We start from the raw sequence: 17,325 nt of genomic DNA on the forward strand, positions 1-17,325 counted from the left end.
ACCACTCCCCACCCTATGTGAATATGCATACATTCACCTCCACAGAAACAGCGTGTATGCAACAGTGAGCAACACAATTTCACTATACTTTTCAGAAGTAACCCTGTCCATTCTTCTGTTTCCACACAGGCTCTAAGCTAGGTCCCACCACTCTTGTAGATTTTGTTCAAGTTGACATGGTGTGATGCTGTCAAAGTGATGAGGAGTTGCAGAAGTCTGCACTAAAGATTTTGGATTGAATGTGGTAAATGATTGTTCTTGAGGAAGGACATGAGGAAATTAGTGTTAACGACATACGAGAGAGTTAGCTTTGATTCACTAGAGACAGGGAGACTCGGAAGGAGACTATGCTGTGAAACAGATGCAAAAGGTGACTCCTGGAAACTTGAGCTAAGAAATCAGGACTGCAACTGCAAAGACCAGACAGACAGAACCTGGGGGAATTTGTATCTGTCTCCCGTCTCCTCCCTATTTTCAATTTCTTGTGAGTTGGTGTACAGCCAGGGCTGAGGGAGAGAGAACTTTGATCTCATGTTATGGGGTGTTCTAATGAGGAAGGCTGCTGCCCTGTCTGGACCTCTCCAGAGTTTTCTCAGAGGCCTGCAAACAAGGACTTCTGAGCCAAACCCATGGCTAAGTCCTGGCTGGTTTGAAGCAGCCTCTTAGACAAACCGAGAGAGAGAAAAGGAAAGGAAGATTTGAGCTGTGGAGGGAGCAACTCAGCTGTCTTCTAGCCCACTGTTGAGGCTTTTAAGTCACCTCACACTGATCATCACCACTCTTTCCTCAAAAGCCTTCTTTCCTTTCCTTGATTTCAGTGTTAATGGCTGGGAAGTTACTTTTGGTGTTCAACTTCACTCCCTTGTGCTTCACTAGTAACAACATTTAGGACATGCATGCAGAAGACTTTAGTAAGTTTAAAATTAATTACAGAGTCATCATAGAACCTCATTTGTTTTTATTTGCCATTTATTAAGTTTTTATTTTTAAAATAAGTTTTATTTTTATTTTATTTGCCATTTATTAAGTTAAACCATACGTAACTGCTGGCATATTTGACCACTTTAGCCTACAAAAATTACAGTATATAAGTTTCTTTCTTTCTCTCTTTTTCAGACAGGTTCTTAGTCTGTCACCCATGCTGGAGTGCAGTGGTACCATCTCTGCTCATTGCAACCTCCACTTCCTGGGCTCAAGCAATCCTTCCACCTCAGCCTCCTGAGTAGCTGGGACTACAGGTGCACACCACCAGGCTTGGCTAATTTGTTTATTTTTTGTAGAGATGGAGTTTCGCCATGTTGCCCAGGCTGGTTTCAATTCCTGGGCTCAAGTGATCCTCTCACCTCAGCCTCCTAAAGTGTTGGGATTACAGGTGTGAGCCACTGTGCCGGTTTCAACACAATATTAAGAACCTATGTGTACTCAATAAGACTATAAGGCAATTTGGTAATGGTTAAAAACTGCTTTATTTTTTCCTTCGAGCTCAGCTCCACCATCCAGCTTTGAGTAAGTTACTTAACTTCTCTATGTCTCTGTTTCCTCTTCCTTAGGATGAAGATAGTAATAGGACTTAACCTCACAGGGTTGTTGTGAGAATTTAAATGAGCTGTTATACGTAACGCTTAGAAAAGTGCCCAACTCAAAGCAAGCTCTATATAAATGTTGACTATTACTATTATACAGCAATCACTCTTATGTCACTTAATTTTATTATTAAATATTCCAAGCATACACAAATATATAGACAGTAAGAAAATTAACACCTGTATGCCCACCTCCCAGCTTAGACATAAAACATTAAAAATATAATGGAAACCCAATGGGTGTTCTTTCCCTCTCACATTACTGTCCCTTTATTCTTGGAGATAACCTCTGTTCTGAATTTGGTGCTTAACCTTACCATTGACGTTTCTCTATTTTAGTACATGTGTATGTAACATATGCCAGATGCAGTACCATTTATATGTTTCTTAATTTTTATAAATGGTGTCATATCATACTTATCCCTTTTCATCTTGCTTTTGTTGCTTAATATTATGTTTTTGATACTTATCTATGTGACTGCATGAAGCTTTAATTGTATTCATTTTAACTGCTGTGTAGCATGCCAATGTACAGAATGTGTTATAGTTTACTTAGCTATTCTCTTTTGGGAGAACATTGAGATTGCTTTCAAATCTTTGCTATTACCAACTATTTAATTTAGTCAACCAATTTTTATTGAGTGCCTACTACATCCAGTTACTCTTTTAGCAACTGGGAATTCAGCAGGGAAAACAAGGCATAAATCTGTGTCCTCGTGGAGCTTACAGAGTAAAGGGGGGAAACAATTATAAACTTAATAAACAGGTAAACTATGTAATTTGTTAGATGTGCTACGAGGAAAAAGCAAGATAAAGGGATAGAGGAGTACCAAGGTGGTTTGCAAATTTAACAGGGTGGTCAAGAAAGGCCTCATTGAAAAAGTAACATCTGGGCTGGCCATAGTGGCTCATGCCTGTAATCCCAGCACTTTGGGAGGCCAAGGCAGGCAGATCACCTGAGATCAGGAGTTTGAGACCAGCCTGGCCAACATGGTGAAACCCTGTCTCTACTAAAAAAATACAAAAAAAAAAATTAGCCGGGCGTAGTGATGGGCAGCTATAATCCCAGCTACTCAGGAGGCTGAGGCAGGAGAATTGCTTGAACCCAGGAGGTGGAGGTTGCAGTGAGCTGAGATCATGCCACTGCACTCCAGCCTGGGCAACAAGAGTGAAGCTGAAAAAAAAAGAAAAGAAAAGAAAAGAAAAGAAAAAGTAACATTTGGACAAAGACATGAAGAAGGTGAGGGAGTGCCATGTGGGTATCTGAGGGAAGTTCTAGGCAGAGGGAATGTTAGCAAAAGGTTCAGGGTTGGAGAAATGCTACAGAGAATATTCCAGTTCATTTCTCCTTGTGCCCATGAGCAAGTGCTTCCTCAGAGTATACAGTGGGGAGTGGAATTGCTTGGTTGCAAAGTATGTACGCCTTCAAAGATACTTCATATAGCCAAATTGCTCTCCAAAGAGGTTATACCAATTTGTAATACCACCAGAAGTATGAAAGTTCCAATTATTTCATAACCTTGTCAGCACTTGGTATTGTCAGCCTTTTTTATTTTGCCCATAAGATGGTGTGAAATTATACCTTTTTTTTTTTTTTTTTTTTGAGATGGGGTTTCACTCTTGTTGCCCAGGCTGGAGTGCAATGACGTGATCTTGGCTCACTGCAACCTCCGCCTCCCGGGTTCTAGCGATTCTCCCGCCTCAGCTTCCTGAGTAGCTGGGATTACAGGCATGTGCTACCACACCCAGCTAATTTTGTGTTTTTAGTAGAGATGGGGTTTCTCCATGTTGGTCAGGTTGGTCTCGAACTCCCAACCTCAGGTCATCCGCCCGCCTTGGCATTATTCCCATTTTTAATATGTGTTTTTCTGATTTTCTGAGAGTTGAACATCTTTTCATATTTTAGTAGCCCTTTAGGTTTCCTCTCCTCTGTGACTTTCCTGTTCATACCCTTTGCTCTTTTTTTTTTTTTTTTTTAATGAAACAGGATCTCACTCTGTTGCTGGAGTGCAGTGGTGTGATCTCAGCTCACTGCAGCCTCAAACTCCCAGGCTCAGGTGATCCTTCTGCCTCAGCCTCCCCAGTAGCTGGGACCACAGGCACGTGCCACCATGCTCAGCTAATTTTTGCACTTTTTGCAGAGAAGGGGTTTCACCATGTTGCCTAGGCTTATCTTGAACTCCTGGGCTCAAGCAGTCCTCCCACCTTGGCCTCCCAAACTGCTGGGATTACAGGCATGAGCCACCGCACCTGGCCTGCTCATTATTTTTTAAAATTGAATTGTCTTTCTCTTATTGATTTTTAGAGTCCTTCACATATCTTGAATATTAATACTTTGTCTAATATCTGCATTGTAAATACCTTCTGTCAGTCTGCAACTTGTATATCAGTGATAGTTAATGGTGTTTTTAAAAGAAAGAAGAGTATTTAATCTTAATTTTATCAAATTTTTTCAAACTTTTCCTTATGATTTTGTTTTCTGTGTCATGTTTAGGCAATTATTTCTTATTCCAAGGTCATACAGGTTTCTCATTTATTCACTCATTCACTTATTTATTTGACAAATATACTGAATGCGTACTTTGTGCCAGGTACTGTTCTAGGCTTGGCAGAAACAACTGTGAGTAAGACAAAAGACCCAACCTTAATGACTTAGATTCTAGTGTGGGAGAGAGACAATAAACAATAGATAAATAGAAAATAAAACATGAAGAGAAAGTAAAATACAGAGATAAAGAGAAACCAATGGGCTTCTATGTTAGAGTGGTCAGGAAAGGCCTCCCTGAGAAGGTAACATTCAGCAGAAAACAGAATATGATGAGGGAGCAAGAAATGGGAATATCTAAAGAGAAGAACATTCCAGGCAGGGGAAACAGCAAGTCCAAAGGCCCTAAGATGTTGGTGTGATTGATGGGTTATAGAACAGTTGAGAAAATGGCTAGTGTGGCTAACTGGCATACATAAGGGGAAGAGTGGGAAGTGCTTACTTAGAGAAGTAACCAGGGATTTTATTCTGTGATGAGAAGCCACTGGAGGACGTTAAGCAGGGAACTGATTTACTTTTCAAATGTTCATTATGACTACTATCATAACATCCAGGAGGCAAAAACGGGAGCATGTAGACGGGTTAAGAGTTTATTGCTATAGTCTAAATGAAAACCGATGGTGACTTAGACCAGGGCAGTAGCAGAGAAAATTGTGAGAAGTGGTCAGATTCACACTATACAACATGACCCCAAAAAGCACAGGCAACAAAAACAAAAACAGACAAATGAGATAGCATCAAACTTAAAAGTTTCTGTACAATAAAGGAACCAATTAACACAGTGAAGAGGCAACTCATAGATTGGGAGAAAATATTTGCCAATCATATATCAGATAGGGGGCTTATATCCAAAATATATAAGGAACTCAATAATAAGAAAACAAATTACTCGAACTACTCAATAATAAGAAAATTAAAAACTCTATTTAAAAAGGCAAAGGACATGAATAGACATTTCTCAAAAGAAGACACATAAATGGCCAATAGATATATGAAAAATGCACAATATATTTTGAAGTTAGACCTCGTAAGATTTTCCAATGGATTTGATGAGGATGTTAGCACTATTTTCTTAAATGGGAACATTGCAGGAGGAGAAGTTTTGGTGGGAAAATGAATACTGTGTTTTTGATCATGCTAATTTTGAGATGCCTATTAGAGGTCTAATTTGAAACTTTTTTTTTTTTTTTTGGTAGAGAAGGGGTTTTGCTTTGTTACCCAGGCTAGTCTTGAACTCCTGCCCTCAAGTGATCCCCCTGCCTTGGCCTCCCAGAGGGCTGGGATTACAGGTGTGAGCCACCTTGCCCAGCCAGCCAAGTTGAAATTCTGAACTGAATGTTGAATATATGAGTGTGGAGTTTAGGGAATAGATAGAGATGTAAATTTGAAAGTCACTAGCATAATGTTTCTTGCCTTAAATTCTCATATATTTTCCTCTAAAGGTTCTGTGCTCTTCCTTCCTTCCTTCCTTCTTTCTTTTTCTTTTTTTTTTTTTTTTTTTTTGATGGAGTTTTACTCTTGTTGCCTAAGCTGAAGTGTAATGATGCAATCTCAGCTAACTGCAACCTCCACCTCCCGGGCATAAGCGATTCTCCTGCCTCAGCCTCCCTAGTAGCTGGGATTACAGGTGCCTGCCACCATGCCCAGCTAATTTTTGTATTTTTAGTAGAGATGGGATTTCACCATGTTGACCAGGGTGGTCTCGAACTGCAGACCTCAGGTGATTCACCCACCTGGGCCTCCCAAAGTGCTGGGATTACAGGTGTGAGCCACTGTGCCTGGCCTGCTTTTGCTTTTTCATGTTTAGGTCTTTAATCCATTTGGAATTAATTTTTTTATATAGTGAGAGAAAAAGATTGAACTCTCCCCTCCCTGTGCCCATGAGTAGTCTTTCCCCCACTGGTTTGAAATGTCAGATATCAGATTTAAACAGCACAGATCTGTTTTCTGGGTTCTCTATTCTTTTAAGTTGGTCAATGTGACTATCAAAGGTTCATTATCACTGCTATCATAATATCCAGGAGGCAAAAATGGAAGCAAGAAGACTGGTTAAGAGTTTATTGCTATAGTCTAAATGAGAAGTTATAACTTAGAACAGGGTCTGTGCAAATACTACATGTCTTAATTATTACATGATTCAGTCAGGGCTTAGTGCAAGAACAAGAACAACTCTAGATATTTCAAGCACAAAGGAATTTACTACAGGGAATTTGATGCTTACAGAGTTGTTGGAAAGGCTAAAAAGAGCAGGAGTCAAATATGGCTCACCCACTCAGTCTTGTAAGACGGCACCCCAGCCTCACAAGGTGTTGTCTCCCAGCTGGCTGTGTAACTCTCTTGGTTAGACCATTCTACCAGTCCATAGTGTCAGCTGGGATTACAGGCATGAGCCTCCGCACTTGGCCCTCTAGGTATCTTAAAGCCAATCTTATCTCATATTATAGCATCTATTCTGGCCAGGGCTGTAATCCCAGCACTTTGGGAGGCTGATGCGGGCAGATCACCTGAGGCCAGGCGTTCAAGATCAGCCTGGCCCATATAGTGAAACCCTCTCTACTAAAGATACAAAAAAATTAGCCGGATGTGGTGGCATGTGCCTGTAATCTCAGCTACTCAGGGGGCTGAGGTGGCAGAATCACTTGAACCCAGAAGGTGGAGGTTGCAGTGAGCCGAGATGAGCACCACTGCACTCCAGCCTGGGCAACAGAGTGAGATTCCATCTCAAAAAAAAAAAAAAAAAGAGATTTATTCCAGTGGGGGCAAAAACACTGCCTTCTGCATGATGGAGGGGGACCACTATAATCAACTCTAACTATGGGCTGGTCCCCATAGTTAGAATGCCATATGGCTCGTTATTGGTCTCTGCTGTTGGCGGATTATCTCTTAGGAGACATAGTAGCAAGATCTGCCATGGTGAGAGAAAATACGTTTTGTTGAGCCCAGGCATAATTTCCAACTTGCCATCACAGCTACTGTGCTAATGAGTCCTTTTAGCAATTCCTGGGTGGCTTGATAAAGAGGCTGACTGACATTTGCAGAACCAGGTCATCTCGTCCACCCAATTACCAAGACCTGTCAGTGCCCTTTGGTGAGTGAACATTCACCAATTTGTAGTTTTGTTGATTCTCCCTCGTGTATTTTTGTTTCCTAATTTTCACTCTTACATTGATTATTTCTTTCCACCTTTTTTGGTGGCAAGGGGAGGTTGCTGTGACATTATTTTTGTAATTTCTTGAGTTGGAATCTTAGCTCTATTTTTTCTTTCTTCTCTTCTAACGTATTACGGCTATAAATCTACTTTAAATGCTACTTTAGCTGTATTCCACATTTTCTAAAGGTAATTTTTTAAAGCAGTTTTAGATTCACAGCAAAATTGAGAGGAAGGTAGAGAGATTCCCCATATACACCCTGCTGCACACACGCATAGGCTCCCCCATTATCAAAATCCCTCGCCAGAGCAGTAGATTTACTATAATTGGTAAACCTACATCAACACATCATGATCACCCAAAGTCTTGGTGCTATTAGGGTTTGCTCTTGGTGCTATTTCCACACATTTTGATTGTGTATTTTCTTTATTGTTCAGGCTACATTTTATCTAATTTCCATTATTAATTATATTTTGAAATCTGTTCCTAAATTTCCAAGCTTTGGGAATTTTACCTTTCTGTTACTGATATCTAAATTAATTGTTTGTGTTCGGAGACATGCGGCCTGTATAATACTGATTCTTTTTATTTGTTGAGATTTGTTTTGTGGTCCAGTGCATGGTCAATTTTTGAAATGTTCTCTATGTTCTTTAAACAACTATATATTCTGTAACTGCTGCATAAAGGATTCTATGTACATCTATCAGAACATGTCAGAACCTGCTGATTAATTGTGTTATTCAAATCTCCTATGTCTCTACTAATTTTTGTCTGCCAATTTATCAATATGCTAGAGAGCCATGACTTTTAAAATATTCAGCTATCATGGTGAATTTCGCAATTGCTCCTTTTTTTTTTTTTTTTGAGATGGCGTTTCGCTCTTGTTGCCCAGGCTGGAGTGCAATGGCGCATGCAATCTTGGCTCACTGCAACCTCCGCCTCCCAGGTTCAAGCGATTCTCCTGCCTCAGCCTCCTGAGTAGCTGAGATTACAGACATGTGCCACCATGCCCAGCTAATTTTGTATTTTTAGTAGAGATGGGGTTCTCCATGTTGGTCAGGCTGGTCTCGAATTCCTGACCTCAGGTGATCCGCCCACCTCGGCCTCTCAAAGTTCTGGGATTACAGGCATGAGCCACCCCGCCCAGCTTGCAATTGCTTCTTATAGTTTTGTTTCATGTATCTGAAGTGGTTACATTAAGGTAAAGAATTGCTATATCGTCCTGGTGAACTGTTACTTTTATGATTATATAGTAACTACGTTTTTAAAATCTTAAAGTCTTATTTTTTATTGTGGTACAATATACATAAAATATAATTTGCCACTTTACCATGTTTAAGTGTGCAGTTCAGTGACATTACTACACACAGGCATATTGTTGTGCAGCCGTCACACTACCCACTTCCAGAATGTTTTCTCATCTCAAACTAAAACTCTGTACCCATTAAACACGAACTCCCATTATACTCTCCTCCTAGCCCCTAGTAATCACTATTCCATGTGTCTTAAAAGAAATTTTTTTTGGGTAAAGATAGAGTCTCACTATGTTGCCCAGGCTGTCCTCAAATTCCTGGCCTCAGGTGCTGGGATCCTCCTGCCTTGGCCTCCCAAAGTGCTGGGATTACTGGTGTGAGTCACCACACTTGGCCCTCTATATATCTTAAAGTAAATTTCGTCTCATATTAGTGTAGCAATACTATCTGATTTGTTATCTTTTTCCGTTTTTTTACTCTTAGCCATTCTATGTCATTATAACTTATAACAGCACATAAATAAATATTTTTATCCCATCTGACAATTCCTATCTTTTAGCTGGTGAGTTTAGTTCTTTTACACTTGTTGAGTTTACTGACAAATTTTGTTTTATATATACCATCTTATTTTGTGCTAATAGTTTCCATGCATCTCTCTTCTTGCTTTCTACTGAAATGAAAGTTTTTAAAATTCATTTTCTCGTTTATTGACTTGAAAGTTGTATATATTCTATTTCTACTTCTTTCATGATTTGCCTTAATTTTAAATTAAAAATAATCATAATGGCTTAATCAATATTTCTACTCCCCTTATAATATAGTTCAAGAGCCTTGGAATACTTTAACTCTGATTATATATCTCTCATATATGTTATTGTTGTTGAGTATTATAATGCCATCTTATTTTCGTGTTCCCAAATTAACCACTGTTATTATTGTTTGTACAGTCAATGCTTGTTTAGATATACTCACATGTTTTCCAATTTCTTTACTCACCATAAGTATTTTCCAAGCTCCTATTTTTATCTCATTTCTTTCTTATGGGTGGAAATTTTCATCAGCAAATTTCCTGAAGAAAATTCCTTCAGTGAAAGGTTTATTTGTGATAAGAAATCTGTCTCGTTTGTCTGGAAATTTATTTATTTTATTTCTACTCTTGAATAATAGTATAGCTGAGTGAAGAATTCTTGATGGGTTTTTCACTCTGCACTTTGAATAAATTATTCATTGTCACCTGTTCTGTATTGTTGATTTTGGAAAGTCTATTGTGAATATAATTGTTGTTATATTGAATGTATTTTTCTCTCTGACCTTAGAATTCTTTCATTCATGGCAATATACATGGGTATAAATTTAGTTTAATTGATCCTGCTGAGGACTTGTATTATCTAAATCTGAGGATTCATGTCTTCTATTAATTCTGGTAAATTCTCACCCATAATCTCTTTGAATGTTGCCTCCCCCAGTTTTCCTTGTTTTCTCCCCCAAGAACTTGTAATATGTCTATGTTGCACCTTTTTATTCTCCAGTTTTTTTTTTTAGCTTCTAATATTTCCTACCTTTTTATCTGCTTGTGCAATCTACTGGAAAATTTCAGCATAACTCTCCTCCAACCATAATTCTCTTGTTTACCTATGCCTAGATCTGTTTTTGTCATCCATTTAGTGGTTTTTTGTTGTTGTTGTTGTTGTTGTTGTTTTTGAGACACAGTCTCGCTCTGTTACCCAGTTTGTAGTACAGTGGCGTGATCTCAGCTCACTGCAACCACTGTCTCCTCTGTTCAAGCGATTCTTGTGCCTCAGCCTCCCCAGTAGCTGGGGCTATAGGCGTGCGCCACCATGCCTGGCTAATTTTTTGTATTTTTAGTAGAGATGGGGGTTTCGCCGTGTTGGCCAGGGTGGTCTCAAACTCCTGGCCTCGAGTGATCTGCCTGCCTTGGACTCTATTTAGTTTCTTTTTAAACTTAAAAAAAGTTTGAAGTATAACACACATATATAAAAGCACCTAAAACATAAATGTATTATTGAAATAATTACTGTATTTGAGTTACCGATCAAGAAATAAAATGTTGCCAGATTCCAAGTGCCTTCCACGCACCCCTTACTGATCACAGCTCTCTTCCTTTTCACTAAAGGTAACCATAACCCTGACATTTACGAGAATCATGTCTTTGCTTTTAAAAAAAATAAAAGTTCTACCACATTCCTAACAATTAATATGCATTCTTAAACAATACAGTATATTTTCTTCTTTTCTGAACTTTTTTAGTTTTTTGAGACAGGGTCTTGCTCTGTTGCCCAGGCTGGAGTGCAGTGGTGCAGTCATGACTCACTGCAGCCTCGTCCTCCTGGGCTCAAGCAATCCTCCCACCTCAGCCTCCCAAGTAGCTGGGATTACAGGCACACTCCACAACTCCTAGCTAATTTTTGTGTTTTTTGTAGAGATGAGGTTTTGCCATGTTGCCCAGGCTGGTCCTGAACTCCTGATCTTAAGCAATCTGCCCGCTTCTGCCTCCCAAAGTGCTGGGATTATAGGTATGAGCCACTGCATCCAGCCTTCTTTTCTGGACTTTTAAAAATAATAAAAACCGTATGTAAGTTTTTGTGTCTTGATATTTTGACCAATATTATATATTAATTATTCACCTCTATTGTTGTGTTTGGCAGATGTTCATTCATTTTTGTGTGTTTATAAAATATTTTACTGTCTAATATACTAAATATTTAGCTGTTTTACTGCTATAAACATTTTTTGTTTCCAGTTTGGAGCTGTTATGAACAATGCTGCTATGAACATTATGGTATCTGCTTAGTCCATTTTGTGCTGCTATAACGGAATCCGTGAGACTGGGTAATTATAAATAACAGAGATTTATTTTTTATAATTCTAGAGTCTGGGAAGTCTAAGGTCAAGGGACCCACATCTAGGGAGGGCCCTCTTGCTGAGTTATCACATGGCAGAAGATGGAAGGGCAAGAAAGCAGGGGTACTGAACTCATCCCTTTATCAGAAACTGGCTCCTGAGATAACTAACCCACTCCCACAATAACATCATTAATCCACTCATGAGGGCAGAGCCCTCATGACCTAATCATCTCTTAAATGTCCCACCTCTCAACACTATTGCATTGTTCATTTCAACACATGAACTTTGGATGACACATTCACACCATAGCAATACCTGTATACTAGTGCATACAGATGTGCATTCTTATAGTTTAAATACTTAGAAATACAATTGTTGGGTCCCAAGGTATGCATGCCTTCAATCTTATCAGATAATGCCAGACTGTTTTTCAAAGTTGTACTAAATTACACTCCTGTCAACAGTATGTGAGCAACCCCATTCCCCAACAATCTTATCAATGCTCGGTGTTATTATTTATATGATCTTTTAATTTGACCCAGTCTGGTGGGTACATAACAGTATCTTATGTAGCTTTACTTTCTAATGAGTAATTTCATAAATTGACAATTAAATGATACACTTCTATCCACTTGATTTTTATTCTTAGCGACTCTCCTAGATATGGTCTATTGGCGTTCAACATCCTTCTCATTCTCTTCTATTTAACTTTTCATATAAGAGGATCTAGAAAGCAAAACCAGCAAATACCTACCTACATTTCCCAGGTTTGGGATACAAATTAGTTTCCACCAGAAAGATGTACCCACGAAAAATTTAGAGTGCAGAAGCAAGGTGGGGGCCACCTTTCTGAGGCATCACTTTTAGTGCTGCATCTATCTTTGCTAATGTGAAAGGCAGGTATAATAATGATAATAAGTTGACCTGGACTTGCACTCCTCCAGCGCATTCAATGATTTGTAAGCACCTAATTCCCTGCTGTTTAAAATACGTAGAGAAATTTCTTTTCAATCTGGACTCTGGCTGATACAATGACAATTGTACTTCACATAATTTAAGATACTCTCAAAGGTAAGAAGCACCATTATTTCACTGACACTAAGAAAGCCATTGTTGCAATTAAACTATGACAAGTGCTTTCTTGACACTTAGAATTTTCCTCTGACTATTTAAAGAGTTATTTTATTTTATTTTATTTGGAGACACATTTTGCTCAGCCACCCCAGCTGGAGTGTAGTGGCACAATCATAACTCACTGTAGGCTTGAACTCCTGGGCTCCAGCAATCCTCCCATGTCAGCCTCCCAAAGTGCTGGGATTACAGGTATGAGCCACTGTGCCCAGCCTAAAGAGTCATTTTAGACTTTAGACATAGGTTTTATAATTTATAATTTATAATCTCTCCCTTTACCAGTGGACAGATATTTTTCCTACCCTTTATTTGGGCGGAACTTTGATTCTTATTTCTACATATGACCATTAAAACCCTTTGGTTGCCAAGATCAGCAACTACCTCTAAACACACTCCAGGGAAGCTCCAGGATCAGCTCCCACATTTGCCATCCAGGTTTTTAGTTCTCTTCTTATTTTTGGTTCCTTGGAGGATTTTTCTTTTTTTTTCTATCAAGCTCAGCTGTGCATTTAAAAGAAAATTTTGTATTTTGGCTGCTGTTTCTAGGTGCTTTATAGTAAAATATTCTAGTTTGTTTTAATGCTAGAAACACAAGTCCATCTCATTACTATGGACTATAACATTTCCATTTAACAAATGAGAAAATTAAGGCTCATAGAAGTTAAATAATTTCTCCAAATTCACACAGATAAAAAATTGTGGGACCAAGATTCAAACTGAGATTTTTTGTGTCTAAAACTCATTCTCTTAGCATTGAACCACATCTAGGAAGCCTTGCTTTAAATTTTCTGATACTACAGTGATCATTTGTATACTTCCAGCTAATTGAATGATTACATTCCTATCTATTATAACAGACTTGAGTTAATTTGTACTGTACCAAAATGCCACAATGAAACTGATGAATTTCTGACTGTGATATTTTTTAAGTAGACTTCTGGGCTTGGAAGCCACTTTAAAGGGGCATCTTGCCATCCGCTTGCTTCAGACAGAGCCAACCTCCAGCCATTATTCACAGTCTTCGATAGATGATCATTTCCCTGGGATCTCAGGTACAATAGAAGACAAACTATAAATTTTTAAAATCAAACTCTTGGCCTTAGTGAGTCTCACTGGCAGGGTTTTTCTTCCTTAATTCTGAACTAATTCTCTCCTTCTGCACCTCCAGCCACTCTGTCCATGGGAGAGGGACAAAAGAACTTTCCTTGCCCTCTTTACATAGCATATCTGCCCCTCCCCATTACTGAGTAACCACATACCCCTATGGGATTACTCAAATCCTTTCAGCTTTCTCTTCTTTCCTCCTTTTTGGTCATGAATTTTGTCCTTGGCTGTAACTCCTGGTGAGTTATCTCCCATTAATGATGCTGACATACAGGACCCAGATAAAGTGCTATACAAATGCTAAGTAATCACATCCAGGTTTGACTTTGTGACACAAGTTATCTCAGGCTGCTGTGTTATGAGATCAGCCCCCTGTTGACATTCAAGATGAAGTTTACCAGCTGCAAACCCTTTTTTTTTTTTTGCCATGGAATATTGTGACAAGTGTTAATTCTCTACCAGGGGCCTTGAAAAGAAAGCATGCGGCCCTGTCGGACGGTGGGAGGCAAGGGGAGGGAGAGCATTAGGACAAATACCTAAGATATGTGAGGCTTGAAACCTAGATGATGGGATGACAGGTGCAGCAAACCGCAAACCACCATGGCACATGTATACCTGTGTAAGAAACCTGCATGTTCTGTACATGTATCCCAAGACTTAAAGTAAAATAAAATAAAATAACAAAAAAAGAAAAGAAAGCATGCTATTATTTGATGGTCTGTCTGTTATTCAATATACATATACATGTAGAATATTAAGGTATATTAGTATATACTATAGACTTTCAGAATGTGGCCACTCCAGGAGACCTAAGCAAATTCTCTTGCTGGGTATTGGTGGTGGGGGTGAGACAGATTCAGAGAGAAAAGGGCCCAAGCATCTCTTATAGTGGAAGTGGGCACACCCATAACAGACAGAGTGGATCTGCTTAAAATGTAAAAAAAAAAAAAAAAATGTTTTGACTAACCAATGTCAAATGGCCAACGTACTTAATTTTTTTTCACTGACTTAACTAAATCATCTCATTGTTGTGGCATTCTGTCATAATCAAAGCACTGATTTCCAAGATTTGTGTGAAACAGGTGACTACAGACCTGTTCATTCTCAGGTTTTGAAAGATAAACTTTTCTGTCACTAACTCCTTAGTCCTTACAATGTCAAAAATCATATTTGGAGTTTTGTCATTAGAAAACAGAACTGAAACATTGTTTGGACATTTTGTAGACAATTGTGGTCGTCCTCTAATTTTCTAGGCACTTGGATAATATGCGTGAGAGACAGAGAGAGATCTTACGTGTGTGTGTGTGTGTGTGTGTGTGTATCCTAAGACTATAGCTAGAAGAAACTTTAGATTTTATAGACAACTTTCACACTTAATAGAGGAAGAGTCAGAGTCAGACAGATGACTTACTGAAGAATATTTTGCTATTAGGAGACAGATGTGGACTAATAATCCTTGTCTTTTGACTCCAGTGGGATTCAGTGCACTTTCCTATACAGTACACATGCTAGTAGGGGCTAGAGACTGGGACTAATAGTCCCAGTTAATAGTTCTTTCAGAAAACGAGGCATTATGTTGCTTGAAGGAGTTGGTAAGCCGGCATTCTTTCTTATAGACAAAAGAATAGATAAGATGATTTAAATACCATTTCAAATCTACTTTTCTCTTAGTCTTTCCTACAGCATACCTATGATATGGATGGCAGTTATTCAATAGAATTTGTGTCTTTTCCATATTTAAAATATGTCTTTGTATATGTGCACTTCTAATATTCAAATGAATATTATTCAACATCTGCATGTGTGTATGTGTATATGGCGTAGAAGGCTTTGTATTATGTTTTCCTCCATGGGTGTGTATTATTCTAACCCTCTTATGAGTCTGCCTACTAATTTAATGTATTAGTTTACAGTTACATCATTTCCATACTTTTCTAAAGTGCTTCAGATGCAGCCCAATCAGAACATAAAAACACATGTGCAAGCAGCCTTACACACACACACACTTGCACACAAGGAGACATATATAGACATGTGCTACCACACATTTCCTAGATCTTCCTTGCATACCCCTGCTATAGCTGGGCAGACATTATTGTCACTTCAGGCTGGAACAAGTGAAGCAGCCTGCTTTTTCTGTTTTATGCTGTACAGCTGATGACAGATAACTGCATCACCCTCATCTGCTTAGACTTTTCCTCTTTTCTAAAGGGCGGCCAGAACAAAAGCTTCTTCCTATCAGCATTTTTGTCAGAAACAGCTTTTCCCAGAAATCCCTATTTGGTTCATACTATCCTGCCAGATTTACAGTTCCTCGGCTTCCCAGCCTCTTCTCCCTGACTCCCTAATGTAGAATTTCTGCTCAGCCAGATGATTGCTTTCTCTCCAGCAGCACATACCTTGTCCTCTCCAGGCTCTAAACTGCACAAGCCATTGCCCAACCTGGGACACAAGTCTTTTCCTACTTCTCCCTTGGGCCCCTTTTCTGCTCTCCTTCCCAAGTGTCTCTCCCCTCTGAAGGGATGACTGCCTTGTCTGATTCATCTCGCTTCTGCTGCAGCTCCCGCTCCTCCTCCCTGCATGGTTGTCCCTCATTTCTCTTGTCACTCAATCTTCTCACCTTTCTTTCTGCCTGGGTCCTGAGTATATGCTCCATCTCCCTGCACAGATGGGGTGTGGCTTCCCACATTCAGGAATTGGCTTTGTCTCTTGTTTCCTGGTGCTCCCCTCCCCCAGCCCAGGCAATGCCTTGTTCTTGACAGAGTGTTGACTGACAGACTGGCTGAAGTTGAAGCTCAGCCTTAATACTTCTCCCGTCTCTTTTCTTCATTAATTTGATGTGTTTGGCATCGCCTCTGCTGCTGGAGGGGTATTTTCTAGGAGGCAGAAGAGTGTCGGAGGCCTTGCTCCTTTTCCTTCCCTTCCCAGATAGACTAGTATTTCAACCTGACAGCTCCCAGCCGGTCCTCTGGCTATGGAGCATTGAGTGTTTATTTTCCTGATGTTTTTATTCCAAAGTCTTTGCCAGGGTCATGTTGTTGAAATCCGCCAAGTGACAGCAGCCCCTGACCCTGCTACTGAATCCGAACACAGTTTACGGGTACAGCTGTTGTCAGAAAATTACAGAAGCCAAAGGCAAAAAAAAGAGGCTTTGAGAGGTCATCTTGGATATGCCCCTGTTTCCAGTCTAGTTTCTTCTCAGGTAAATTAGAAAAGACCTAGTTTCAAAGTGCTACACAAGGGAAATGGATGTCCCACTCTTCAATCCCACTCCATTATCTAGCGATTCCCACCGTTAGAGTGTGTTTCATTATATGGACCCACAACCTCGCCTTTGAATGCCAGGCCCTTTCCACTTCTGTTGTTGCCAGAAAGTTGATGATGATGAATATAACCCACCATATACTTGAAAAAGAAAATTAGATTAGAAATAATCCAGAGAAAGTGGTCATCCATGACCAAGTGGTCATCCGTGATGGATAATTCAATCTTCAGCACAATCTACATTCTTTCCAAAGACCAGAGTAATTTCCAGACTGACTTAACTGTTAACCATGAACATCCAAAATCCTCCCTGGCTCACAGTGGTAAGTAGGCTTCCAAGTCTGGATTAGTCTTACCCTTAGATTTAAATGTTTTTTATCTGCCCACATCCCACTCTATGGCTCTTCCCCCAGCCCAGGCTGAGAGAGTGC

The sequence above is a fragment of the Pongo pygmaeus genome, chromosome 10 (genome assembly GCF_028885625.2).
Source record: "Pongo pygmaeus isolate AG05252 chromosome 10, NHGRI_mPonPyg2-v2.0_pri, whole genome shotgun sequence".
In the NCBI taxonomy this organism is placed as follows: domain Eukaryota; kingdom Metazoa; phylum Chordata; class Mammalia; order Primates; family Hominidae; genus Pongo; species Pongo pygmaeus.